Source organism: Macaca mulatta, chromosome 2 (genome assembly GCF_049350105.2).
Source record: "Macaca mulatta isolate MMU2019108-1 chromosome 2, T2T-MMU8v2.0, whole genome shotgun sequence".
NCBI classification, from domain to species: Eukaryota; Metazoa; Chordata; class Mammalia; order Primates; family Cercopithecidae; genus Macaca; species Macaca mulatta.
This window is the reverse complement of record NC_133407.1, coordinates 39,730,577-39,757,031: the sequence shown is the minus strand read 5'-3', so window position 1 is coordinate 39,757,031 and position 26,455 is coordinate 39,730,577. Positions and strand designations below refer to the sequence as shown.

At 43.7% G+C, this 26,455-nt stretch overlaps 1 protein-coding gene across 4 annotated transcripts in view; it reads left to right on the top strand.

Moving 5' to 3' along the window:
- Nucleotides 1–3,313: 3,313 nt before the first annotated feature.
- STAG1 (STAG1 cohesin complex component) overlaps nucleotides 3,314–26,455 on the top strand; it is a 401,927-nt gene continuing 378,785 nt past the window's right edge. For all 4 annotated transcript variants that reach the window (XM_077991519.1, XM_015132094.3, XM_077991520.1 and 1 more), the window contains exon 1: nucleotides 3,314–3,497. The gene's annotated coding sequence lies outside the window, so the exon portion shown is untranslated. The remainder of the gene's footprint in view (nucleotides 3,498–26,455) is intronic.

The following is a 26,455-nucleotide window of genomic DNA, read 5'->3' as shown; positions in this document are numbered from 1 at the left end:
TCACTTACATTTATGATTAATCAGACAGGTCAACTAGTGCGAATAATTTGTAACGAAATAGAGAAAAAAAAAAAATCAAGGCATGCCTTGGATGTCATTAACTATTTTAGATGATATCTTTTAAGCCATAGGAATCACAGAACGCTTTTGTGTAGGTATACAATGTTGCATTTTTAAAAGGGAAGTGAAGCAGGAGTGGGCAGTAGAGGGAAGGTGGGTCAATGGCATCTACCTCTAGACCTAGAGAGGCTGAGGTGTGAGAATCACTTGAGTTCAAGAATTAGAGGCTGCAGTGAGCTATGACTGCACCACTGCACTCCAGCCTGGGCGACAGAGCAAGACTCCGTCTCAAAACAAAAACAAAAACAAACAAAAAACAAACAAACACAAATGAACACAAGGGAGGTGAATGAAGGGAGAGGTGTTCAGAAGGCTATTACAATAGTTTTGGTGTAAGGCAATGGGAGGGGAGAGGGGTCTGAATAAGGATGGCAGCAGTAGAAGAAAAAGCAAGCCATATGAATGAGGTATGATGGGACTTAGGCTTTTTTGAAAGAAAAGAATCAAATCTGGCCCTACAATTTAGAGCCTAGGGCGCTATGTAATTATTTATAAACACCAGCTCAATTATTAAGTGTGAGGGCAAAATACAATTTTAGATTTGTATAAACTTAGAAAGTTGATTACCCATGCCCTCGGACTTAAAAAAAATGCTCAAAGTTCTTAGTAAGATTAAAAACAATAAATGTAATAATGCTGATGGCATTTCTATAATATATAAATATTAAATAGTTTAATACTCATAACAACCCTATGAGATTGGTATTGTTGTTATTTCCATTTTGCAGCTGAGGAAACTGAGACAGAAAGAGATTTGCCTAAGGTTACAAAGCTTTCCAGAGCAGTCTGGTTTCACAGTTCGTGTTCTTAATCACTATACTATGCTGAAATTACAATGTTAGGATAAATTAGGAAATTCAAATAAGAGAGATGAATTATTTTAAGTGTTTTGAGCTGCAGCTTTCTGGCAAGTAGCTGAACACGAGGAATCTCAGTTTAGGAAAAATCAAGAACAGACTAATTTTGGGAGACCTAAGCGAAGGCATGTAGTAGAGAACAGATTGAGGAAAGAGGAGGTGCTAGCAAAGAAATCAGAAGACCAGCAAACTAGGTAGGTGTAGATCCAGGGAAGTGTCTTAAAAGAAAGGGAAAAAGCGTTTCAAGTAGGGGATGGGGATTGGTGAAAACCGTAACTGTTTCTTTTGAGAAATGTGTCAATGAAAGGAAGGCTGATAGTATAGCAACCGAAGGGAGTAACATCACTGAATTTAAAAAAAAAAAAAAATTTTTTTTTTTTTTGATACGGAGTCTCACTCTTGTCGCCCAGGCTGGAGTGCAGTGGTGTGATCTCGGCTCACTGCAACCTCCACCTCCCGGGTTCGAGAGATTCTCCTGCCTCAGCCTCCCGAGTAGCTGGCATTACAGGAGCACACCACCACGCCTGGCTAATTTTTGTATTTTTAGTAGAGACAGGGTTTCACCATGTTGGCCAGGGTGGTCTCAAACTCCTGACCTCATGTTATCTGCCCGCCTCGGCCTCACAAAGTGCTGGGATTACAGGCGTGAGCCACCGCACCCTGCCAAGACAACAGAAACTTCTGAGAAACAGAAAGGAAGAAGACAGTGGATACGAAGATACTTACGATATAAGGCGCTAGGAAAGTAGTGGTTGAAGGAGGAGGTGGGAAGGGATGGCATAGTTTCAGGCAGAGGGGGTGGCTTTGGAGAGAAGGAAAAGGGTTCTGGGTTAATTTGGTAAGACATTTTGAGATCACGAACAGGAGGTGGTCACAGATATTTTATTATGGAGGGAATGTCAAATCGGAATTGGAGTCCCATAGCTTTGAGCCCAGGAAACTAGATGAATTTATCTATTAGTATGGGCTGGGACTGGCATCTTTAATAACATGGAAAGCTTGAAACAGTCTTTGTGGAAAATAGGATAGGAAATCAGCCAGAGATTAGAAAAAAACCCAAGAAAATTATAAGGAGGAGTCCAGTCACGAATTCATATCCAATCTGGACAGTTATGACTTCCTGCAGTGAAAAGCCACACATCTTGCAAACCCTTGAGAGAGAAACCGCAAATAGGGGTAACCTATTGGAGATAGGCCCTGAAGACTATAAAGTAGTTGAGTGATTCTATACTGAGATAGAGTTGGCTATAGCGATAGAGCAGTTAGTCAGATATGGGGCTAATGATCCAGTAGAGTAAGGATTCACTTTTGTGGTAAAAAGTTGTAAGCAGGTGAAAGGTAGGGATCCATAACCATAGAGGGGCAGGTGGAGATCAGGGAAGAGGTGACGTTCAACATAGTTAATTATTTCACCTTAGTGATTATTTCTCTTTTGGCATCTAGAAGGCTAAGATTCTCATGTTTATCTCAGAGCTACTGAAAGTAGTCCTAGGTTGCGGAAGGAGAAATCCAATTTCACAGCTGAGTCTATTTTCTCAGTCTAGTTATATTCTCTTCTCACAAACTAGCCAATGCTGCCGCCTTATGCAAAGCCAGCACCACGGAGAGGATGTGCTTTACAGAGGCAGGATGACGCCAATCGGCCTGGGGCGGGCAGTGTTTCGTCTAGATTAATGGCGAGGGAAGTCCCCAACAGTTCCTTTGAAACCTTTTCACCCTCGCCTGGTGAAAGCGCTTGTCAACTGTAAATCGCAAATATAATGCTAAGCTCTGAGGCCCTTGTTAAATCCAAGTGGGAGCAGAGATCTGAGCTGCCTCACCCTCGGGTTTCCGCAGGGCGTCTCGAGAGCTGTGGGTGGGGGCAGCAGGAGCCGGGCGGGGACAGAGGAAAGCGCCGGCCCTGAGACCTAGGGAGGAGCCTCGGTGAAGGAACCCGGGGTGGGTTCCTGCCTAGGTCTCCAAGAAGCTCCAAAAATGGCGGGCGGCAACTCGGAGAGCCGGACGCGCAGGCGCCACCGTGGCCGTTCTTCCGCCCGCCTCGGGCGGCCCAAGAACAGTCCACAGCGCCCTTATCCAGAAGCCTACGCCGCTCGCGATTGGCTGAACTGCGCGACCGCTCCGTATGGGGGCGGGGCCGCCACGCAGCGGCCACGTTTCCCGCCCCGCTGGTGCGCGTGCGCGCAATCCCCACAGGAAAGCGTTTGCGCGCGCTCCTGCCGCGGCCCCTAGCTCGCGCCTCAGCTCCCTCCCCTTTCCGGGCAGGCCCGTCCCGTCAGCAAGGCAGTGAGCACTGCGGCCAGCAGAGGGCGGTCCGGACCCAAGTCTGCAGCGGCGCCATTGGCGTGTGGAAAATGCCACCAGATGGCGGGTTAGGATTGCAGCTCCGTTGAAGGCGCGGCCCCCGCTCCCGAACCCCCGGCGACCACCCCGTAACAACCCCCCCACATCGGGAATAACACACCGGAGACTTTTGGGGGGAAACTAGGTCGACGGCCGGCGGCGCCCGGATGGGCAGCTGAGGTGAGTGCGGGCGGCGGCGACGGCGGCGGGGGGCGGGAAAGAGGGGGAATGCGGCGGCAGCGGCGCGGGGGCTGGAAGCGCCGATCCAAGATGGAGGCCGGGCGAGAGCGAGAGAGCGCGAGCGGGGAGCGGGCGGGCTGGGCGCGGGCCCCGTGCGGGGGAGGGAGGCCGCGCGGGCCTGTGCGGGGTGCGGCGGTCGTGGGCCGTCCGAGTGCCCGGAGAGGCGTCTGTGGGCGCGGCGGGCACCCCGGCGTCTTCGTCGCTTGCTACCCCTTCCGCGGGCACCGAAAATTTTGCCCCCGCCCGCCCGGGCACTACGGCGACAGGCGCGGAAGCCTTTGTGGCGCGCTTGGGCCCGCCGCCAAGCCCGCCCTCCGCCCCCCCCTCGCCCGGGCTCTCGGGACTCGCCCGCGCCCAGCGGGGCCGGGCCGAGGCGGGCTGGCGCGAATGCCTTCCGCCGCCCGCCGACCTGCGTTTCTGCGGTGTTTTAGCGGCGGCGGCGTCACATGACAACGAGTTCGTCTCAGCGGAGGGGCCTGGGGGTCGCTCGGCGGGTCGGCTGGCCCAGGCTTCTTGTTGGCGGGGTGGGGCAGGGGGGTGTTGGCTGGGGGAGATGGGGTGTCCATGCTGGGCTTTCCAGCTATCTGCCCTCTCAGCCCCCGACGGGGGCCTCCTTGTGAAACGTGTCCAGGCCCAAGCACTACCCCGCTAGTTTGCCAGTCCCCTGAGAGACGAGGCCAATAAAAGTTGTTTTCCCTCCTTTCTCGAGGTGGGGGCGGGGTGGGAAACTAGAGTGCTTAGAGTTGGACCTGAGCCTCGTTTGCAGGGTCCGAACTGGGTGCTTCTTGTGTGGTATGGGTACTAAGAAATTTTCAGGTTTTAGGATTGTCACATCACCCCCATCTACCCATATTTGAAATGTTATCGATTCTCTTCACATTGCAGGGAATCGTGCTCCGGGCGTATAAGTCATGGGATGGTTTCGTACACTTACAAAAAGCAATGCAATTTATGATTAAAAAAAAATTATTTGCTGTTAAAGTTGGTGTTAAGATGGATAGAGTTTTTTTCTCGTGGTTCTGACTAGAAAGACTATTTTGCATCTTTGCAAAAATACACGGGAAATATCTGAATTGGCACAGAGTTGTGTGATTTGTAACTTATGTGGAATTTGAATGTGACTCTACATTTTAGTTTTCCTTGTGCTTTAAGAAAATTGCACGTTCTGATGGTGGAGCATTTACGGAAATATACAGAACAGTGAAAATAAAAATAACTTGTTTATTGTAGGGTGATATAATGTACCTTGTTGTTATATTCATAATGTATGAAGAATTCAGACTAAAACATTTTAACCAAGCAGGGAAATATGGAATGGAAAGAAGCAGAAATGTTATTTCCTTGCTTTTGATGATTAAGAATACTTATAAGACAAATTGTTGCCTAAATAAAGTTGTAGAAGATCTACAGGTGTTTTGCCACGTTTTTTTCCTTTACATATTTAAAATGTACTTGGAGTAAACTAAATTAATTCAAGTGATCTACCAGTGGTCATTTTCACAAACGAACTACTTTTGAGTGGAAATTTTTCTGTATCCATTTCAGTTTCGATGTTCTGATAAAGTTAAGGAATATTTAAATAGATGCAAAATATGGAAGTTTGTTGTGTTATTAGGATTGCCTCCTTTGAAGAGACTAATAAAATGGCTAGATTTGATTCTTTCAAAGCCTTAAGGGCACTATGGTGTAGGGAAGGAGTGGGTCCTGGACCGAAGTTACTTTGAACATCCCCTGGGTTTGTGATGTTAAGGATGTTACCCCTTTGAACCTAACTTTCTTTATGTCTAAAAATGGGGAGCCGGGCCTGGTGGTGCACTCCTGTATGTAGTTCCAGCTACTCTGTAGTGAGGCAGGAGGAACCCTTAAACCCAGGAGTTTGAGGCCTGCCTGGGCAACATACAAGACCCCATCTCTTTAGAAAAAAATAAAATGGGGATAGTATCTTATGGTGGTTGTGTAACAAGATGTCTGTGAAAAACACATTTAATTGCTATAACTTAAAATTTACAGAATTTTATACAGTTTTAATATTTTTTTCCTTGATTCTGACTTTATATATGTTCATAATCTCAGTGCTGTGAGAGGAAATAATGTACTCTGGGAAAGATAGATTCTTGTTTCCCCTTTTGTTGTTTTGTTCTGTATCTTTATATCCTTATTGAGGAGGGGTGTATTAGTTTTTTTGTTTTTGTTTTGGATCTATTTGAGATGGAGTCTCATTCTGTCCCCAGGCTGGAGTGCAGTGGCGCAATCTCGGCTCACTGCAACCTCCGCCTCCCAGGTTCAAGCGATTCTCCTGCCTCAGCCTCCCAAGTAGCTGGGACTATAGGTGCGTGCCACCATGCCCAGCTAATTTTTGTATTTTTAGTAGAGGGGTTTCACCATGTTGGCCAGGATGTTCTACATCTCTTCAACTGGTGATCTGCCCACCTAAGCCTCCCAAAATGCTGGGATTACAGGTGTGAGCCACTGTGCCCGGCCAGAGTTGTCTTTCAAGGTCACTACTTGTTGGCACAATTAATTTCCTTGTGATAGTATGACTGAAGTCCCCATCTTCTTGTTAGCTGTTGGCCAAGGACTGCTCTCAGTTCCTTGCCTTGTGGCCCCATAGTTCACAACATGGCTGTTAGCTTTTATCCAGGCTAACAGGAATCAGCCTCACTATTTCCTCTGTGTCTGACCTCTGACTCCCCTTTAAGGTCTCTTTTAAAAGCTCACCAGATTAGGTCAGGCCCTTTGTGGTAAACTTAACTGATTAAGGGCCTTAATTACATATGCAAACATATATTTTGTCATATAACATAACCACAGTAATGATATCCCGTTATATCTACAGGTCTCTCCCACACTCAAGGGGAGGGGATGATACAAGGGTGTGGGTTAGTGGCGGCTCTTAAGAATTTTGCCTGCCTGGGAAAATAAGTATCTTCACGTTTACCTCTTCAGATTCTGGACATACAAGGAGAGGACATAGGCAGAGCAGTAACCCCGCTTGATCAGCTTACTCTTACTTATATTGCCTTTTCCTCACCTTTTTTCTTTCCCCTATTTCCTGTTACCTTAGTTTACATGCCTTCCTCTAGAAAATAATTTTATTGCTTTGAGAGGAAATTAAAATAAAAATGAAAATTAAAAAAGTTATAAAGAAGGGAGGCAATGGGAGAAGGGAGTTTATATAATTATTTTTTCTTTCATTTCTGCCAGTAAGAACACTTTTTTAAAAAAAAATTTTTAAAAATTATTATTGGTCCGGTGTGGTGGCTAGTGCCTATAATCCCAGCACTTTGGGAGGTCGAGGTGGGTGGATCACCTGAGGTCAGGAGTTCGAGACCAGCTTGGCCAACATGGTGAAACCTGTCTATACTAAAAATACAAAAATTAGCTAGGCATGGTAGCACTTGCTTGTAATCCTAGCTACTCAGGAGCCAAGGCAGGAGAATTGCTTGAACCTGGGAGGCGGAGCTTACAGTGAGCTGAGATCACGCCACTGAACTCCAGCCTGAGTGACAGAGCGAGACTCCGTCTCAGGAAAAAAAAAAAAATTATTATTTTTTGAGTGTGCCCCGACCAGAGTACAGTGGCATGATCTAGGCTCACTGCATCCTCCACCGCCTCGGTTCAAGCAATTCACGTGCCTCAGCCTCCCGAATAGCTGGGACTATAGGCATGCACTAGCATGCCTGACTAATTTTTTGTATATTTGGTAGAGACAGGGTTTCACCATGTTGGCTAGGCTGGTCTCAAACTCTTGACCTGAAACCATCTGTCCACCTTGGCCTCCCAAAGTGCTGGGATTACAGGCATGAGCCACCACGCCCAGTCAGTTATTTTTATTTTTAAAAAATTATGTAATTCTTGCCATTCCTTGATGCTTTTTGTTTTACCTGTTTTTGTTATGATATTGAATCTCAGAAAAGTTAATTTATTTATTTATTTATTTTTTATTTTTCGAGACAGGTTTTCTCTCTGTTGCTCAGGCTGGAGTGCAGTTGTGCAGTCACAGTTCACTACAGCCTCAACCTCCCCAGGCTCAGGTGGGGCCTACAGTAGCTGAGACTATAGGCACGTGCCACTACGCCTGGCTAATTTTTGTATTTTGTGTAGAGATGAGGTTTTGCCACGTTGCCTAGGCTGGTCTGAAACTCCTGGCCTCAAGTAATCAGCTCGCCTTGGCCTCCCAAGGTGTTGGGATTACAGGCGTGAGCCATGTGTGTGGCCAAAGTTAAGGAATTTAAATGCCTTGGATCACACTCCTGTTAAGTGGCAGATTCACACAGTCATTGCATCAGACAGTTGCTGTGGTGTGATTGGTCTAGCAGCTTGTGAGGAGAGAATTCTTTTTTTTTTTTAGATGAGTCTTGCTCTGTTGCCCAGGCTGGAGTGCAGTGGCGCGATCTCAGCTCATTGCAACCTCTGCCTCCCAGGTTCAAGTGATTTTCCTGCCCCAGCCTCCTGAGTAGCTGGGATTACAGGCATGCACCACCATGCCCAGCTAATTATTATTATTTTTTTCTTGAGACAGAGTTTCACTCTTGTTGCCCCAGGCTGGAGTGCAGTGGTGCAATCTTGGCTCTCTGCAACCTCCGCCTCCCGAGTCCAAGTGATTCTCCTGCCTCAGCCTCCTGAGTAGCTGGGATTACAGGCACGCACCACCACACCTGGCTAATTTTGTGTGTTTTTAGTAGAGACAGTGTTTTTTCCATGTTCGTCAGGCTGGTCTTGAACTCCTGACCACAGGTGATTCGCCTGTCTCGGCCTCCCAAAGTGCTGGGATTATAGGCGTGAGGCACTGCGCCTGGCCGCCCGGTTAATTTTTGTATTTTTAGTAGAGATGGGGTTTCGCCACCCACCTGAGGCCAGGCTAGTCTCGAACTCCTGACCTCAGGCAATCCGCCTGCCTTGGCCGTCCAAAGTGAGCCACCGCACCTGGCTGAGGAGAGAATCCTTATGAAGAGAATAGTTTTTTGCAAGTCTCAGAGTAAGGGTATTATTGGTGGAACAAAGAAGGCAGCAGCAGTTTAGTCATGGCACGTGGTTTAGCAGTCCAAGAAGCAAAATATTTTCACGAAAAGGGAATTAAGACAGGTTAGCCAAGGATAATCAAGCTTTAAAGCAAGCTTATCCAACCCGTGGCCCAACACAAATTTATAAGCTTTCTTAAAACATTGTGAGGTGTGTTTTGCATTTTTTGTTTTTTGTTTTTTGAGCTCATCAGTTATAGTTAATTTTACGGGTGACCCAAGACATTTCTTCCAGTGTAGCCCAGGGAAGCTAAAAGATTAGACACCCTTCCTTTAAAGGATATAACTGTGAATTAAAATTACTAGGGAGATATATTTTAACACAGAAATGATATAATAGGGGCTTGGTAAATCTTTGTTTGCTGAATAAAAATATAAATCTTTATAATTTAGGTGATTCTTGCTAGGGTTGTAGGGAAAAACTAGGAAGCAGAGAGCTAAAATGATGTTCTTGCGTAAGTCACAGAATGAGATGATTCTTGAGGTAGGAATTAGAATTGTGTCTATAGGAAATTTTCTGTTATTTTGGTGGTTAAGAGGACAGTCAGCTTCCTGGCTTTTAGTGCTGAAAGTGTCTTGTAATTCAGTTGGTTTTATAGAATCTTTTCTTTATGTAACATACCCCTTATTGCTTCCCTCAGACTTTTCTCCTCCTCTTCTAAATCAAGCTTGTCCAACCTGTGGCACATGGGCTGCATGCAGCCCAGAATGGCTTTGAATGTGGCTCAACACAAATTTCATAAACTCTTTAAAAACATTATGAGGTTTGTTTTGTTTTTCACCTTATTAGCTATCATTAGGGTTTTTTATGTAGGGCCTACAACAATTCCTCTTCCAGTGTGGCCCAGGGAAGCCAAAAGATTGGACACCTGTGTTCTAAATCAAGGGTCCCCAACCCCTGGGCTGTGAACCCATACTGGTCTGTGGCCTGGTAGAAACGGGGCTACACAGCAGGAGGTGAGAGGCAGGTGAGCTAGCTTTACCACCGGTGCTCCATCCATCTCCTGTCAGATCAGTGGGAGCGTTAGATTGTCATGAGTGCAAACTCTACTGTGAACTGCGCATACAGGGGATGTAGGTCGCATGCTTTATCTAATGCTTGATGATCTGAGGTGGAACAGTTTTATCCTGAACTCTTCTGATTCCCCACCCCATCTGTGGAAAAATTTTTTTCCACGAACCTGGTCCCTGGTACCAAAAAGGTTGGGGATGGCTGCTCTTTTTTTGTCAGTTAGTAGTGAAGGATGTTGTAAATCTTGCCTTCTTTCCCCCCCAGTTTATTTTATTTTAGTTTTAATTTCGTGGGTCTATAGTGGGTGTATGTATTTATGGGTTATTTGAGAATGTCTTACCTTCTTTATGAAATACATTTCTTTGTGCTATGGGCCAAAATGATATACCAGTTAGTTGTCCAAGAATTTCAGTGGAATTTTGCTGTAAACACAATAGCAATGGCTTTTAACTTGTTTTCTAGCTTTTGCTAGCAGTTACAAAAACATTTTACATTGTGGCACAGTACAAACACACACATACACACACAATGAAAATAAAAGTTTCATGAAATAATACTTAATCTTTATGCAGCGCACTCTGATATTTTCTGATCTTTTCTATTAAGAATGCTATTAAGAACGGTGATCCATGCCTATAATCCTAGCACTTTGGGAGGCTGAGGCAGATGGATCACTTGAGGTCAGGAGTTGGAGACCAGTGTGGCCAACGTGGCGAAACCCCGTCTCTACTAAAAATACAAAAATTAGCTGGGAGTGCTGGCATGTGCCTGTAGTCCCAGCTGCTTGGGAGGCTGAGGCACAAGAATCGCTTGAACTCTGAAGGCAGAGGTTGCAGTGAGTTGAGATCGCACCACTGCACTCCAGCCTAGGCGACAGAGTGAGACTCTATCTCAAAAAAAAAAAAAAAAAAAAAAAGATTGTAGTTCACCTAAGCAATATCATGACTCACAGCAACTAACACTTGGAAACGTATTGAATTGTAATATCATTGGTAAAAAGGAAAGTGCAAAGTAGAGCCATGAGAAGAAACCATTTCACTTCCATCAGATTGACAAACATTAAAAAGTCTGATAATATCAAGTATTGGTGAGAATGTAGAGAAATTACATTCTCACTTTTGACAGCAGTGTAAATTGATACGATCATTTTCGGAAAGATGTTAGTGAGAGTATTTAGTAAATTCAAGATTCATGTATTTTAACCCTAGGAGTTAAACTCCTGTCTTTATATTCCTGATGAATGAAATCCTTGTATTTTTATTTTTGAGACGGAGTTTCACCCTTGTTGCCCAGGCTGGAGTGCAATAGTGCAATCTCAGCTTACCGCATCCTCCGCTTCCCTGGTTCAAGCGCTTCTCCTGCCTCAGCCTCCTGAGTAGCTGGGATTACAGGCGTGCACCACTATATCTGGCTAATTTTGTACTTTTAGTAGAGACGGGGTTTCTCTGTGTTGGTCAGGCTGGTCTTGAACTCTTGACCTCAGGTGATCTGCCCGCCTCGGCCTCCCAAAGTGCTGGGATTACAGGCGTGAGCCACCACGGCCAGCCAAAGTCCTTGTGTTTTTGTACCAGGATGTGTGAACAGGATGTTCATAGTAGCCTTATTTGCAGTAGCCAAAATTCAGAAATAAACTGAATGTCTTTAGTGGTAGAATGGTTAAATTAATGATGGTTTTCAAAAGTTAAAATAATTTTGGTTACTGGGATAAGCCAACTTGGTCATAGTGTATTGTGTATCCCTTTTGTATTTACTATTATTTTGATAGGAGTTTTGGCCTATTTCTTCATTAGGCATATTGCTTTGTAGTTTTATTGTAATGTCTTTGTCAGGTTTTGGTATTAGGGTTATGATAGTTTCATAAAAAAGGTTGGGAAGTGTTCCCTCTATTTACTGAAATAGTTTGTGTAATGGTGTTCTTATTCCTGGAATTTTAGAATGTACCAGTGATACCATTTGGACTTGGAATTTTCTTTTTGGGATGGTTTTGATAACAATCAAATTTAGTTTCTATACTAGATATAGGACTATTCACATTTTCTGTTTCATCTTGTGTCAGTTTTGGTCTGTTTCATCTTGTGTCAGTTTAGGAAAATTTGTTCATTTTACTTAATTGATTGGCAGGAGTTTATAAGATTTCCTTGCTATCCTTCTAATATCTATAGGATCTGTAGTGATAGCTCTTCTTTAATACTGGTATTGTTAATATATCTTTTTTTTGGCGAGGGAGTTTCATTCTTGTTGCCCAGGCTGGAGTGCGGTGGTGCAATCTTAGCTCACTGTAACCTCCGCCTCCTGGGTTCAACCGATTCTCCTGCCTCAGCCTCCCAAGTAGCTGGGATTACAGGTGCTCTCCACTACGCCTGACTAATTTTTTGTATTTTTAGTAGAGACAGGGTTTCACTATGTTGGCCAGACTGGTTTTGAACTTCTGGCCTCAAGCAGTTCACCTGTCTCGGCCTCCCAAAGTGCTAGGATTACAGGCGTGAGCCACTGCGTCAGGCCAGTATGTTCTTTTTATTTCGACCAGTTTAGTGATTTATTGGTTATCTTTTCAAATAACCAACTTCGATAATTGTCAGTATTTGTCTTTAGTATCTCATTGGTTTCTGTTCTTTAAAATTTTCTTCTGTTTTGCTTTCTTTCTTAAAAGTGAAAATTTAGGTTATAGATTTTAGGCACTTTGTTTTCTAATAAAAGCATTTAAAGCTGTATATTTTTCTCTAAGCACTGCTGCATCACTCAGACTTCGATGTGTTATATGTTTATAATTTATTTTGACATTGTTTTTAATTTGTGATATCTTTTACCCATGGATTACTTAAAAGTGTGTTGTTTAATTTTCTCTTTTTTTTTTTTGAGACGAGTCTCCCTCTGTCATCCAGGCTGGAGTGCAGTGGCGCAATCTCCGCTCACTGCAACCTCCACCTCCTAGGTTTAGGTGATTCTCTTGTCTCAGTCTCCATAGTAGCTGGGATTACAGGCACGCACCACCACGCCCAGCTAATTTTCGTATTTTTTTAGTAGAGACGGGGTTTTGCCATGTTAGCCAGGCTAGTCTCAAACTCCTGACCTCAAGGATCCGCCTGCCTCAGCCTCCCAATGTGCTTGGATTATAGGCATGAGCCACCGTGCCTGGCCTTGTTGTTTAATTTTCAATAGTTGGGGTTATTCTAGATATCTTATTAATGATTTCTAAGCTAGTGTCATTTTGAGGTCATAGTCTTGATTATTTTAATCCTTTAAAATTTATTGAAACTTATTTTATGGGCCAGCATGTGGTCCATCTTGGTTAATGTATCTTTCATACTTGAAAGTATGTTTTGCAGTTGTTGGATGTAGTATTCTGTAACTATCAATTAGATTAAGATGTTTTAATAGCACTTTTCAAATAATCTATGTTTTTATTTATTTTTTGTCTCATTCGGCCAACTGCTGAGAAGAAAGTTAAAATATCCAACTATGACTGTGGAATTATCTATTTCTCCCTTAGTTCTGTCAAGTTTTGCTCACTCATTTTGAAGCTCTGTTGTAAGACATGCACAACTTGTAATTATTATGTCGTTTTGACAAATTGACCTTTTTATTATTATGAAATGTCTTTCTGTCTCTGTTAATAATCTTTTTCTTGAACTCTGCTTTATCTGGTGTTAATATAGCCACTCCAGCCGTCTTGAGCTTACTATTTGTATAATATATCTTTTTCTACCTATTTACCCAAAACTCTTCATTATATTTAAAGTGCTTTTGATGATAGTATATAGTTGAATATTGCTTTTTAAAAAATTCCTGGCCAGGCACAGTAACTCATGCCTGTAATCCCAGCACTTTGGGAGGCCGAGGCAAGGTGGATCATCTGAGGTCAGGAGTTCGAGACCAGCGTGACCAACATGGAGAAACCCCCATCTCTACTAAAAATACAAAATTAGCCGGGCATGGTGGCGGGCACCTGTAATCCCAGCTACTTGGGCGACTGAGGCAGGAGAATTGCTTGAACCCAGGAGGCGGAGGTTGTGGTGAGCTGAGATCGCGCCATTGCACTCCAACCTGGGCAACAGGAGCAAAACTCTGTCTTAAAAAAAAAAAAATTCCTTCCAACAACATGGAAGGTGGAATCTTTCAGTTGTAATAAACATTGATTATATGCCAATGTTTGTCAAGAACTATGAAGAGTTTGAAGTTTTACCGTATTTATAGGCTGACAAGTTAACGTGGCATAGTTTAATGGCTTATGGTAGAAGCCATCGAAATGGCTTGGTCAGAGATGAAGAATGAGGCACTGTATCAGTAGCCAGACAGCATTTGCGTCAGATTTCTGAGCTTCAGTTTGTGTAGGGCATTGGGAAGAGGTCCAGGTGATGCCTGCACAAGTAGTGGAATCCCAAGCTTAGAGAAACTCAGATCTTTTATAATGGGTCATAAATACGCTTTTTGCTCTGGGACATGTCTCTCTTCCAGGATTCTTCACTATATAACTATCCTGAAAAGATTGGAACAAAGGCTTTCAGTGCTTCTCTTCTCAAGACAGGCAGAAAATCAAGAGACCCCATGGAGAATTGTCTTCCAAAACTGCCTAGTGAATTTTCTCCAGTTTCCCTTTTGTTATTTCTTTAAATTTTTCTTTTGTTTCTTACATGGCTACAACTTAGCTTTCCAGCTCTATTTCTTCATTGTACTTCTCTATGGTTTTTATGTTATCACCAAATTAGATTACATACTTGTATCCTGTCTTTCCCCAGGTCTTTGTTCTGGTGAATAGATGTGTGTGTAAGAAAACACTTGGCCGGGCATGGTCACTCCTGCCTGTAATCCTGGCCCTTTGGGAGGCTGGGGCGGGTGATCACTTGAGTTCTGGAGTTTCAGACAAGCCTGTGCAACATAGTGAAACCCCGTGTCTACAAAAAATAAGCTAGCTGTGGTAGTGCACACCTGTAGTCCCAGCTACTTGGGGGACTGAGGCAGAGGATAGTTTGCGCCCAGGAAGTTGAGGTTTCAGTGAGCTGTGATCACGACACTGCACTCCAGCCTGTGAGACTTTGTCCCAATAAAAGAACAAAAGAAAACACTCATTGAGCATTTACTATATGCCAATAAACATTTTACAATAACCTGTGGGGTAGTTATTGTTATGTTGGTACTATCTCCCTTTTACTGGTGAGGAACTGAGGCTTGGATTAAATTTCCCAAGTTTGTAATTAGGGAGGGACACATTATGGAGAAGCTTTTGTAGTAGTCTATTTCTTGACCTTAGTAGTAATTACATGGAGTGTTTGCGTTAAAATTCTCTCTTTTTTTTTTTTTGAGATGGAATCTTGCTTTGTCGCCCAGGCTGGAGTGCGGTGGTGCGATCTCGGCTCACTGAAACCTCCGCCTCAAGCGATTCTTATGCTTCAGCCTCCCGAGTAGCTGGGATTACAGGTGCCTGCCACCATGCTTTAAAATTCTTTAAACTGTTATTTAGAATTTTACATAATGTACTGTATAATTGATATAGTTCACAAAGAAAAGAAAAAACAAACACAGAATAAGATGTGGAATCTGTGTGAAATCTTTACTGATAACTTCAGCCAATCTTTATCCTCTGTGTCTGTCCCGTTTGCATTTATTGTTGGCATCATAATGTTTAGTAAGTGGCTGTGTTCATAAGGCACATTGTCCTGTGTAATATGTGTGTGTGTGTGTGTGTGTGTGTGTGTGTATAATTATTATTTTTTTGAGTTGAAGTCTAGCTCTTGTTGCCCAGGATGGAGTGCAGTGACGTGATCTTGGCTCACTGTAACCTCTGCCTCCCAGGTTCAAGTGATTCTCCTGCCTCAACCTCTCGAGTAGCTGGGACTACAGGTTCCTGCCACCACATCTGGCTAATTTTTTAAAAAAATATTTTTAGTAGAGACAGGGTTTCACTATGTTGGCCAGACTGGTCTCAAACTCCTGACCTCAGGCGATCCGCCTGCCTTGGCCTCCCAAAAGTGCTGGGATTATGGGTGTCAGCCACCGCGCCTGGCCTTTTTTTTTTTTTTTTTTTTCTCCTTTTCTGTCAGGGTCTTTTTGTTGCCCCAGGCTGGAGTGCTGTGGCATGATCATGGCTCACTGCAGCCTCAACCTCTCACCTCAACTTCCCAACTAGCTGGGAGTACCTGGAACCACAGGTGTGTGCCACGAGGTACAGCTAATTAAAATAATTTTTTTTTTTTGTAGAGATAGGGTCTCACCGTGTTGCTGAGATTGGTCTTGAACTCCTGGGCTCAAGCAATCCCCCCAACCTTGGCTTCCCAAAACGCTGGGCTTATTGTTGTGAGCCACCAAGCCTCACTCAGTGTGTAATGTTTTAAACTAATTTTCCAAGGCCAAACAGCTAGTAAATGATAGTGCCAGAATTTGAACTTAGGTTGTTTCAGAACCCACTCTCTAAATCTCTTAAAAGGCCATTTTTCTGTCAGCCTCATTTCTGCATGTTGAAATACTTCGTATTTTGAAGTTTATTTTAGGAAGATTTGATTTTCTTCCCTATTCTATTATATAATAATTGTCTTGCGTAGGACGTTTATTTTCTGGAGTCCTCAATTTTCTCTCTTTTTTTTTTTTTGGAGATGGAGTCTCGCTCTGTTGCCCAGGCCGGAGTGCAGTGGCGCGATCTCGGCTCACTGCAAGCTCCGCCTCCCAGGTTCCCGCCATTCTCCTGCCTCAGCTTCCCGAGTAGCTGGGACTACAGGCGCCCGCCACCTCCCCCAGCTAATTTTTTTGTATTTTTTTAGTAGAGACGGGGTTTCACTGTGTTAGCCAGGATGGTCTTGATCTCCTGACCTCGTAATCCGCCCGTCTCGGCCTCCCAAAGCACTGGGATTACAGGCTTGAGCCACCGCGCCCGGCAATTTTCTCATTTTTAAGATGGGAATACAGTTTAGAGTCTTTTTATTTTTAGAAAAATCTACTTATTTTTAAATGGACAAATATGTTTATGGTGAATAACATTTTGATACATGTGTACATTATGGAATGGCTAAATCATGCTAATTAATATATACTTTTCTTCACATATTTATTTGGTGTGGTGAAGACACTTAAAATCTATTCTCTTAGCATTTTCAAGTATCCAGTATACATTGTTATTAACTATAGCCACCATGCTGTGCAATAGATCTCTTGAACTTATTCCTCCTGTCTAATGAAAATTTGTATCCTTTTTTTGGAGGGGAAGAGGAAAGCAGGGTCTTGCTCTGTTGCCTAGGCTGGATGGCAGTGGTGCGATCTCGGCTCACTGCAGCCTCCCCCTCCCGGGTTCAAGTGATTCTCATGCCTCAACCTCCTAAGTAGCTGGGACCTCAGGTGTGCCACCGTGCCCACCTAGTTATTATTTTTGATATGGAGTCTTGCTCTGTCTCCCAGGCTGGAAGGCAGTGGTGTGATTTCAGCTCACTGTAGCCTCTGCCTCCGGAGTTCAAGTGGTTCTCCTGCGTCAACCTCCTAAGTAGCTGGAATTACAGATGAGTGCCACCATGCCCTGCTAATTTTTGTATTTTTAGTAGAGATGGAGTTTCACCATGTTGGCCAGGCTGGTCTCGAACTCCCGACCTCAGGTGATCTGCCCGCCTTGGTCTCCCAGAGTGCTGGGATTACAGGACTGATCCACTGGGCCTTGTGAAAATTTGTATCCGTTTGATCAATGTCTTCTTAATCCCCATCTCTACTCTTATTCCTGGTAACCACCATTCATTCTTCTCTGTGCTTCTATGAATTCAGCGTTCTGTTATGTTATGTTATGTTATGTTATGTTATGTTATGTTATTATTTTGAGACGGAGTCTCACTCTGTCGCTTAGGCTGGAGTGCAGTGGCGCAATCTCAGCTCACTGCACCCTCCGCCTCCTGGGTTCAAGCGATTCTCTTGCTTTAGCCTCCTGAGTAGCTGGGATTACCGGTATACACCACCACGCCCGGCTAATTTTTGTATTTTTAGTAGAGATGGGGTTTCACCATGTTAGTCAGGCTGGTCTTGAACCCCTGATCTTGAGATCCGCCTGCCTTGGCCTCCCAAAGTGCTGGGATTACAGGCGTGAGCCACTGTGCCTGGCCTTATTTTTTAAAGTGCTTGTTTATTGTCTGTTTCTTGCCTCTGGAATGTTAGCTCTGTGGTGAGAGATCTTACCCGCCTCCTTTATATTACTATCTAGAATAGATTCTGACACTGTAGGGGCTAACACATATTTGTTGAATATAGTAAGCGGTATCATTAACTGAAAGCCAGGAAGCAAGAGGTAGCGTGGTGAAAAAGGCAGACTAGTAGAAGTTGAAAACGTGAACATAAAATGCAGAGGCAAGGCCTGGCACGATGGCTCATGCCTGTAATCCCACCACTTCGGGAGGCCGAGGCAGGAGGAGCACATGAAGTCAGGAGTTTGAGACAAGTCTGGCCAACATGGTGAAACCCTTGTCTCTACTAAAAATGCAAAAATTGGCCTGGCGCAATGGCTCACGCCTGGAATCCCAGCACTTTGGGAGGCTGAGGCGGGTGGATCACGAGGTCAGGAGTTCGAGACCAGCCTGGCCAACATAGTGAAACCCCGTCTCTACTAAGAATACAAAAAATCAGCTGGACGTGGTGGCAGGCACCTGTAATTCCAGCTACTCAGGAGGCTGAGTCAGGGGAATCACTTTAACCCGGGAGGTGGAAGTTGCAGGTAGCAGAAATGGCATGATTGCACTCCAGCCTGGTTGACAAAAGTGAAACTCTGTCTCAAAATAAAAAATAAAAAAACGCAAAAATTAGCTGAATGTGGTGGCATATGCCTGTAATCCCAGCTACTTTTGGTGGCCTTGGCACGAGAATCGCTTGAACCCAGGAGGCAGAGGTTCCATTGAGCTGAGATCACGCCAATGCACTCTAGCCTGGGCGACAAAGTGAGACCCTATCTCAAAAAAGGAAAAAAAAAATGCAGAGGCAAGGCTGGGCACAGTGGCTCATGCATGCAATCCCAGCATTTCTGGAGGCCAAGGTAGGAGGATTGCTTAGACTCATGAGTTTGAGACCAGCCTGGGCGTCATAGCAAGCACAAGACCGTGTCTCTACAGAAAATGTGAAAATTTGCTGGGCATGATGGTGGCCACCTGTAGAACTAGCTACTCAGGAGGCTGAGGTGGGAGGATGACTTGAGCTCGGGAGGTCAAGATGGCAAGGTTGTAGTTAGCCGAGGTCCCACTACTGCACTGCAGCCTGGGCAACAAGAGCGGAAGTCCATCTCAAAAAAAAAAAAAAAAAAAAAAGGGAGTGGGGAGGGAGAGAGAGGGTTGGAAGGAAGGAAGAAGGGAAGTTGGCTGCCCTAGCATGGAAACTGGAATTGGAGAATGTAATAATAATTGAGGAGAGTTTGGTTACTAGGTTAGTGTCAAGAGTTCTGACCAGAAACTCTGCAGGCCTGGTGGAGAGGACGAGTTCAGCGTTTTTAGATTCCACATGTAAGTGAGATCATGAGGTATTTGCCTGACTTATTTCACTTAACATAATGTCCAGGTTTTTCCATATTGTCAGGAATAGCAGGATATGCTTCAGTTAAGATTCAGCAAATTTTTTTTTTTTTTTTTTTTGAGACGGAGTCTCACTCGTTGCCCAGGCTGGAGTGCAGTGGCGTGAGCTCGGCTCACTGCAAGCTCCGCCTCCCGGGTTCACACCATTCTCCTGCCTCAGCTTCCTGAGTAGCTGGGACTATAGGCGCCCACCACCACGCCCAGCTAATTTTTTGTATTTTTAGCAGAGACAGGGTTTCACCATGTTAGCCAGGATGGTCTTGATCTCCTGACCTCGAGATCTGCCCGCTTCGGCCTCTCAAAGTGCTGGGATTACAGGCGTGAGCCACTGCGCCTGGCCTGGATTCAGCAAATATTTTATGAGTACTTATTCCATGTGTGGTAGTGGGTATACAAAATTGATAAATATGTAGGTTTTTCTCTTAAAAAGCTTCTATTCTATTGAGAGAGATTAAAAACAAACAAAACCCCCAAAACAACAAAACAAACCAACAGGGTTAATGAAATGTGGATGGGGGGAGGTGGGAAGCATAAAAAATACAAAGTAAAAGGAGATGCTCTTCTCCCTGTCAGTGTGCAGCCTCCTGCCTCGCATAACATTAGATCCTTTTTATGTGTCAGGAAATAACAAACATAGGTCAGAAGAGTTTTTCAGGAGAGTCCCTTTATTTTCTAACCAAGATAACATGAATAGTTAAATATTACCTCTACTGTTTTTTGGCTCTCTGGCAAGATTTCTCTTCATAATTGGTAAATTGGTTTAAAGGTCCAGGTGGTAGTTTGAAACATTACTATCTGCCTCCTCAGTCTTAGGCAGAAAAGAAATGTTTTATACATAGTCAAGCATGAGGATGACATGGTTCTCTCCTTTGAGGTACCTGCCTGTCTCTTTTATCATGAAGCTTGGTTGGCCTTGATTATATCAGGTTACAATTTTTCCTGTCTTATTTGGGGCACTGAGAGGTAGTCAGTCCCTATTCTTTAGTAGAGACAGTGCAAACTAGCAAGTGTGCAGAAATTCTTTTTTTGTTTGTTTTTTTTTTTTTGAGTCTCGCACCGTCGTCCAGGCTGGAGTGCAGTGGCACGATCTCGGCTCACTGCAAGCTCCGCCTCCTGGGTTCATGCCATTCTCCTGCCTCAGCCTCTCGAGTAGCTGGGAGTACAGGTGCCTGCCACAACGCCCAACTAATTTTTTGTATTTTTATTAGAGACGGGGTTTCACCGTGTTAGCCAGGATGGTCTTGATCTCCTGACCTCATGATTCGTCCGCCTTGGCCTCCCAAAGTGCTGGGATTACAGGTGTGAGCCACTGCGCCTGGCCTGCAAGTGTGCAGAAATTCTTATAGTGCAAGGTATCAAAGTTGAAGAACATTTTAGGCTGTGTTCTATTTTATTCTTATAGCCTAAATTAACTTTTGGGAAACCAATGCCTTAATTTATGCCATGTGCTGCTGGTTACAGTTAAAAATCTCATGTGTTCACAGATGAAGGAAGCACTGTCACATGACAGATGGCTAAGAAAGCTATTGTCCATTGTCTGGGAGAGTTCCTGGTGCCGGAATCACACTGTGTCAAATTCTGATTGCATGTTTCCGTCTATGTTAACTTCTTTAACCTTTCTAAGTCTCAGTTTTCTCATCTGTAAAATGGGAATAATAATAAAAGTATTCCACTGTTGTGGGTTGCTGTAGGTGTTAAAAAGTTAGCCTTTGGCCAGGTGCGGTAGCTCATGCCTGTAATCCCAGCACTTTGGGACACTGAGGTGGGTGGATCATTTGAGCTCAGAAGTTTGAGACCAGCCTGGGCAACATAGCGAAACCCTGTCTCTACAAAAAAATACAAAAATTAGCCGGGTATGGTAGCTGTCATCTGTAGTCCCAGCTACTCTGGAGGCTGAGGTGGGAGGATTGCTTGAGCCCAGGAGGCAGAGGTTGCAGTGAGCTGAGATCATGCCATTGCACTCCAGCCTGGGTGACAGAGTGAGACTGTCTCAAAAAAAAAAAAAAAAAAAAGGTTTTAACCACTAGACTATATTGTGTTGTGCATAGATCCAAAGATCATTAATCTTAAAAGATGAATAACATCATAATCTAGGTAAATGGTGAGGTTACTTTCTGTAAGCAAAGAATTTTAGTTAATTGGTTCTCAACAGCAGGTAGGGCTAGCAATTGGTTAAAACTTTTTTAATGAGGCCGAGCGGTGGCTCACGCCTGTAATCCAGCAGTTTGTGAGGCCGAGGTGGGTGGATCATGAGGTCAGGAGTTTGAGACCAGCCTGGCCAAGATGACGAAACCCCGTCTCTACTAAAAATACAAAGATTAGCTGGGTGTGGTGGTGGGCACCTGTAATCCCAGCTACCCAAGAGGCTGAGGCAGGCAAATCGCTTGAACCTGGGAGGTGGAGGTTGCAGTGAGCGGAGATTGCGCCGCTGCACTCTAGCCTGGGTGACAGAGCAAGACTCTGTCTCAAAAACAAAAAATTAATTAATGAGAATGGTCAGATGATAAGGTACTCTGGTTAATTGAGAGATGAAGGTTATCACCTGTGTGTTCTGCTTATTAGTAAACACATTTCAAAAATTAGGCTCTTTTTCTTTCTTTAGAAAAGTGCTGCATCCTGGAAAGACATTGTAATGCTTCTTTGGTAGTTGATAAATTTTGATGGCTTTATCAGGATTATTTATGAATCTTAGCTTTTTCTCTATACTTATGCACCCAGAAGGGTAGGCATGAAACCAAGAGCAAAGTTGGAAAGTTACTTCTAGACAAAATAAGATGATGGCTTACTAGTTTTTTCTCCAATTGGAATGCAGACAACACAATTGTGACTAAGAGGTGTTATTTATTTTTTAGTTGTGGATATTTAAGATTTTATTTTATAGATACAAAGGCAGGGGTGTAGAAGAACAAAAACTAGTGTAGGGCCAGAGGTCTGAGTTTTAATTATAACTCTACCACTAACTGGCTGTGTGTCTTTCATTGATTATTTCTCTGGGCCTCAGTTTCTTCATCTCTAATATTAGTGTCTTTGGCCAGATAGCTGGTTTCCAAGATTTCCTGTAATTTTTTCAGTCCCTATTGAAATAATCATGAAGTTAAGTCTTCATCAGGTAATGCAGTTTTTGATTTGAAAGTCATTAGTTGGCCGGGCGCGGTGGCTCAAGCCTGTAATCTCAGCACTTTGGGAGGCCGAGATGGGTGGATCACGAGGTCAGGAGATCAAGACCATCCTGGCTAACACAGTGAAACCCCGTCGCTACTAAAAAAATACAAATAACTAGCCGGGCGAGGTGGTGGGCGCCTGTAGTCCCAGCTACTCAGGAGGCTGAGGCAGGAGAATGGCGTGAACCCGGGAGGCGGAGCTTGCAGTGAGCTGAGATCCGGCCACTGCACTCCAGCCTGGGCGACAGAGCGAGACTCTGTCTCAAAAAAAAAAAAAAAAAGTCATTTGTTTTGAAGACCTAGGTGTGATATTTTGCCTCCACACCTCCCATCTGCTTATTGGAATAATTTATGTTTTCCACTAGCTGATAAATATACAGGCCAGATAAAATGTTGATATTTAGATAGCACTTAATAGTTTCTGGTGCCAGGTGTGGGCATGTGTTTGCTACATTTTTGATGAAAAGGAGGTTAGCAAGTGTTTTCATGTGATTTTGCTCATTGAGTGATTAATCAAGCATTTGTTGAACATCTACAGTGAGCCATATAGTGTGGTTAAATGGTATAAGACTCAGAACTTAGGTAGTACCTTCTTCAGAAATCTTTACTTGATAGGCTTATTGCTCCTCTCTTTCTCCCATCCAGGACTGATCTAAATGTTCTTTGTATTTTAGTGGCACACAGTGCCAGGGCTGCCATGAATGGTTGTGGAATTGGTACCCTGCCTAAAGATGCCTGGATAAAATGGTAGGGGAAGGCTGAAATCCAGATTTTATTCTGCTTGACAAATTCTATTTGGTTTTTCCACCTTTTTCTAGTTTACCTGCTCAGAGTAGAGTGCTTTTTCTAATTCTTACAAAAGAACCTATGTATTCCAGCAGATATCCACCCTTTGCATTACTGTACATTAATATTCTGTATTGCTTTTTATTTTTTGTAGTCAAGTTTTGTACTGGGTAATGAATGCCTTGAGGTGATTTGTTGAAGTGAGCAAATGCTTCCTGAAGGAGATGAATTCTTAGGTGAGTTTTGAAAGAGAAGTGAAAGCCAGACAAGGGTAGATGTTGGAGATGGGAATGACATTCCAGGTGAAGGAACAATGTATATATGCAAAAGGACAGAGCTATGATATATAGCCCAGTGGTTCTTAAAGTGTGGTCCTAGCACCAGTGGTGTCAGCGTTACTTAGAAACTTGTTAGACGTGCAGATTCTTGGCCCTCACCATAGGCCTGCCCACTCAGAAATTCTGGGCATAAGCAGTCTGTGTTTTTACAGGTCCTTCAGGTGATTCTGATGTAGGCTGAAGTTTAAGAATCACTGCTATAGCCCACCTCTTCAGGATGTATTACTTGATTGTGTTTGGAGCATGGGGTGACTAGGGAAGAGTGATTAAAATACAGAGTGTAAGCCATGAGCAGAGTGCCTAGTGTGCCAAAGGAAAGTGTTTGAGTTTGGTCCTTAGGCCAGTGACTGTACCTTAGAATTACCTGAGAGCTTTAAAACTATAGCAGTGTCTGGGATTTGTCCCAGACCAGCTGAACCCAAGTCTGAGTTTCTGAGGCACAGTGAGGATTGTGAACTATATATAGACAGGACTTGGTTCTGATTATAATAGTGTACATATTTATTGAAAATGTATCGAACATGGTGTCAATTAGCTTACATGCATAATAATTAAACAATACAGCAGTTTTATGTAGATATTATTCCTATTTCACAGGCAAGGTAGAAAGGTTAAGTACCTTTTCCCAATGTTACATAGCTAGAAAGTGGTTGAGTCCAGGTTTTTGTGACTCTAAAGTCTAATCTCTTAAGCAATTAAAACAAAAAACCTTGGGTTCATGAATTTGGATGGCAAAATAATTACATCTTTATTTTTACTAACCTATAACTGAAATTTAGCAGTTCCTTCAATTTCAATTGTTGGCAACAAATCACAGGTGTATTAGCAATACTTATTTTGTCACCAACAGAAATTAGAAATATTTTCATATTAAATTACAGATGGTTAGTTGGGTGTGGTGGTGTGGGCCTGTAGTCCCAGCTACTTGAGAGGCTGTAGTGGGAGGATTGCCTGAGCCCAGGAACTTGAGGTTGCAGTGACAGAGGGCCTGGGTAACAGAGGGTGACTCTTATCTCTTAACCAAAATTAGCTGGGTGTGGTGGCACTTGCTTGTAGTCACGGCTACTCAGGAGGCTAGGGCAGGAGAATTACTTGAACCCGGGAGGCAGAGGTTGCAGTGAGCTGAGATCATGCTACTGTACTCCATCCTGGGCAAGAGACCGAGACTTCTTCTCAAAAAAAAAAAAAAAAAAAAAAAAAAGATGCCTGGTGTGGTGGCTCATGCCTGTAATCTCAGCACTTTGGGAGGGCGAGGTGGGTGGATGGATCATTTGAGGCCAGGAGTTCAAGACCAGCCTGGCCGACATAGCAAGATACCGTCTCTACTAAAAAAAATTTTTTTTTTTTTTTTTTTTTTTTTTTTTGAGACGGAGTCTCGCTCTGTCGCCCAGGCTGGAGTGCAGTGGCCGGATCTCAGCTCACTGCAAGCTCCGCCTCCCGGGTTCACGCCATTCTCCTGCCTCAGCCTCCCGAGTAGCTGGGACTACAGGCGCCCGCCACCGCGCCCGGCTAGTTTTTTGTATTTTTTTAGTAGAGACGGGGTTTCACCGTGTTAGCCAGGATGGTCTCGATCTCCTGACCTCGTGATCCACCCATCTCGGCCTCCCAAAGTGCTGAGATTACAGGCTTGAGCCACCGCGCCCGGCCAACTAAAAATATTAATACAAAAATTAGCCAGGTGTGGAGGCACATGCCTGAAGTTCCAGCTACTCGGGAGGCTGAGGCAGGAGAATCACTTGAACCTGGGAGGCGGAGGTTTCAGTGAGCCGAGATCATGCCATTGCACTCCAGCCTGGGTGATAGCACAGCTCTGTCTCAAAAAAAAGAGGAAACTGCAGATGTAGATACTTCAAAGTACAATTTCAATACTTCAAAATTAGGGTAATTGTTAGATTAACCTCTAGATCTTACATAATGTGTTAAAGAATCATATTACAATATTTTAAGTTGCTTTTTTAATACATTGATAATTGAATATAATTCTTTTGTAAGCGTGGTACTATTCACAAAGAGGGAGAGTTTAGTGGATAGCTTGATGTGGGGTAGATAAGAAATTTTAAATTCATAAATCCTTTTGTCTGGGTTGAGCGTGGTGACTCACTCTTGTAATCGCAACACTTTGGGAGGCCGAGGCTGGCAGATCACTTGACCTCAGGAGTTCAAGACCAACCTGGGCAACATGGTGAAACCCTGTCTCAAAACAAGAAACAAAAACAAAAACAAACCACACACGCAAATTAGCCAGGCGTAATGGCATGCATCTGTGGTCCCAGCCACTCTGGAAGCTGAGGGAGGAGAATCCTTTGAGCCAGGGAGGTGGAGGCTGCAGTGAGCCGAGATCGTGCATTTCACTCTAGCCTGGGCTACAGAAGTGAAATCGTATCTCAAAAAAAAAAAAAAAAAAAAAGGATCTTTACAGAAGAGACAGTCTCTCTTGGCTTCCCTATATCCCTCCTTTATTTGTTTTGTTAAATAGAAATGAAACATAAGTTCTTTGTTACATGTCAAGGTATTAGATTAAAAAACACTTAGGGTTTAGGAGTGCTTTTTACTAAGCACTTCCTAATAAATTAGGGAAGAGGATTATATGCATTATCTCATCAGGCATTTTAACTATCCTGTAGCTTGATATAGCGCTGTTTAATGTAACTTTCTGCAGTGATGGAAATTTTTTTATTTGTGCTATCCAGTATGGTAGTTGTTAACCACAATGATGCAGAAAGAGAAAGTAATACAGTAATAGTTAACAGGAACATAATAACATTATGTAATAATAGTTAACAGTACGTCTTAGATGCCAGCTACTGTTCTTAGCATACTGTATATATTGACTCATGTAATCCTTAAAATAGCCCCATGTAGTAGGTAGGGTTAAGTTTTTTTACAGATGAAAAAACTGAGGCACAGAGAAGTTAATTGGCTTTCCAAAGGTTATATAGCTAGTAATTAGAAGATCTGGGATTCAGACTCGGGCAGTCTGGCTTCCTTTGTGCTCCCTTTATACTTCTTTATCATTTCCCCCATACCCACAAATGCATTTACGTGCTCCTTTCAGAAACAAG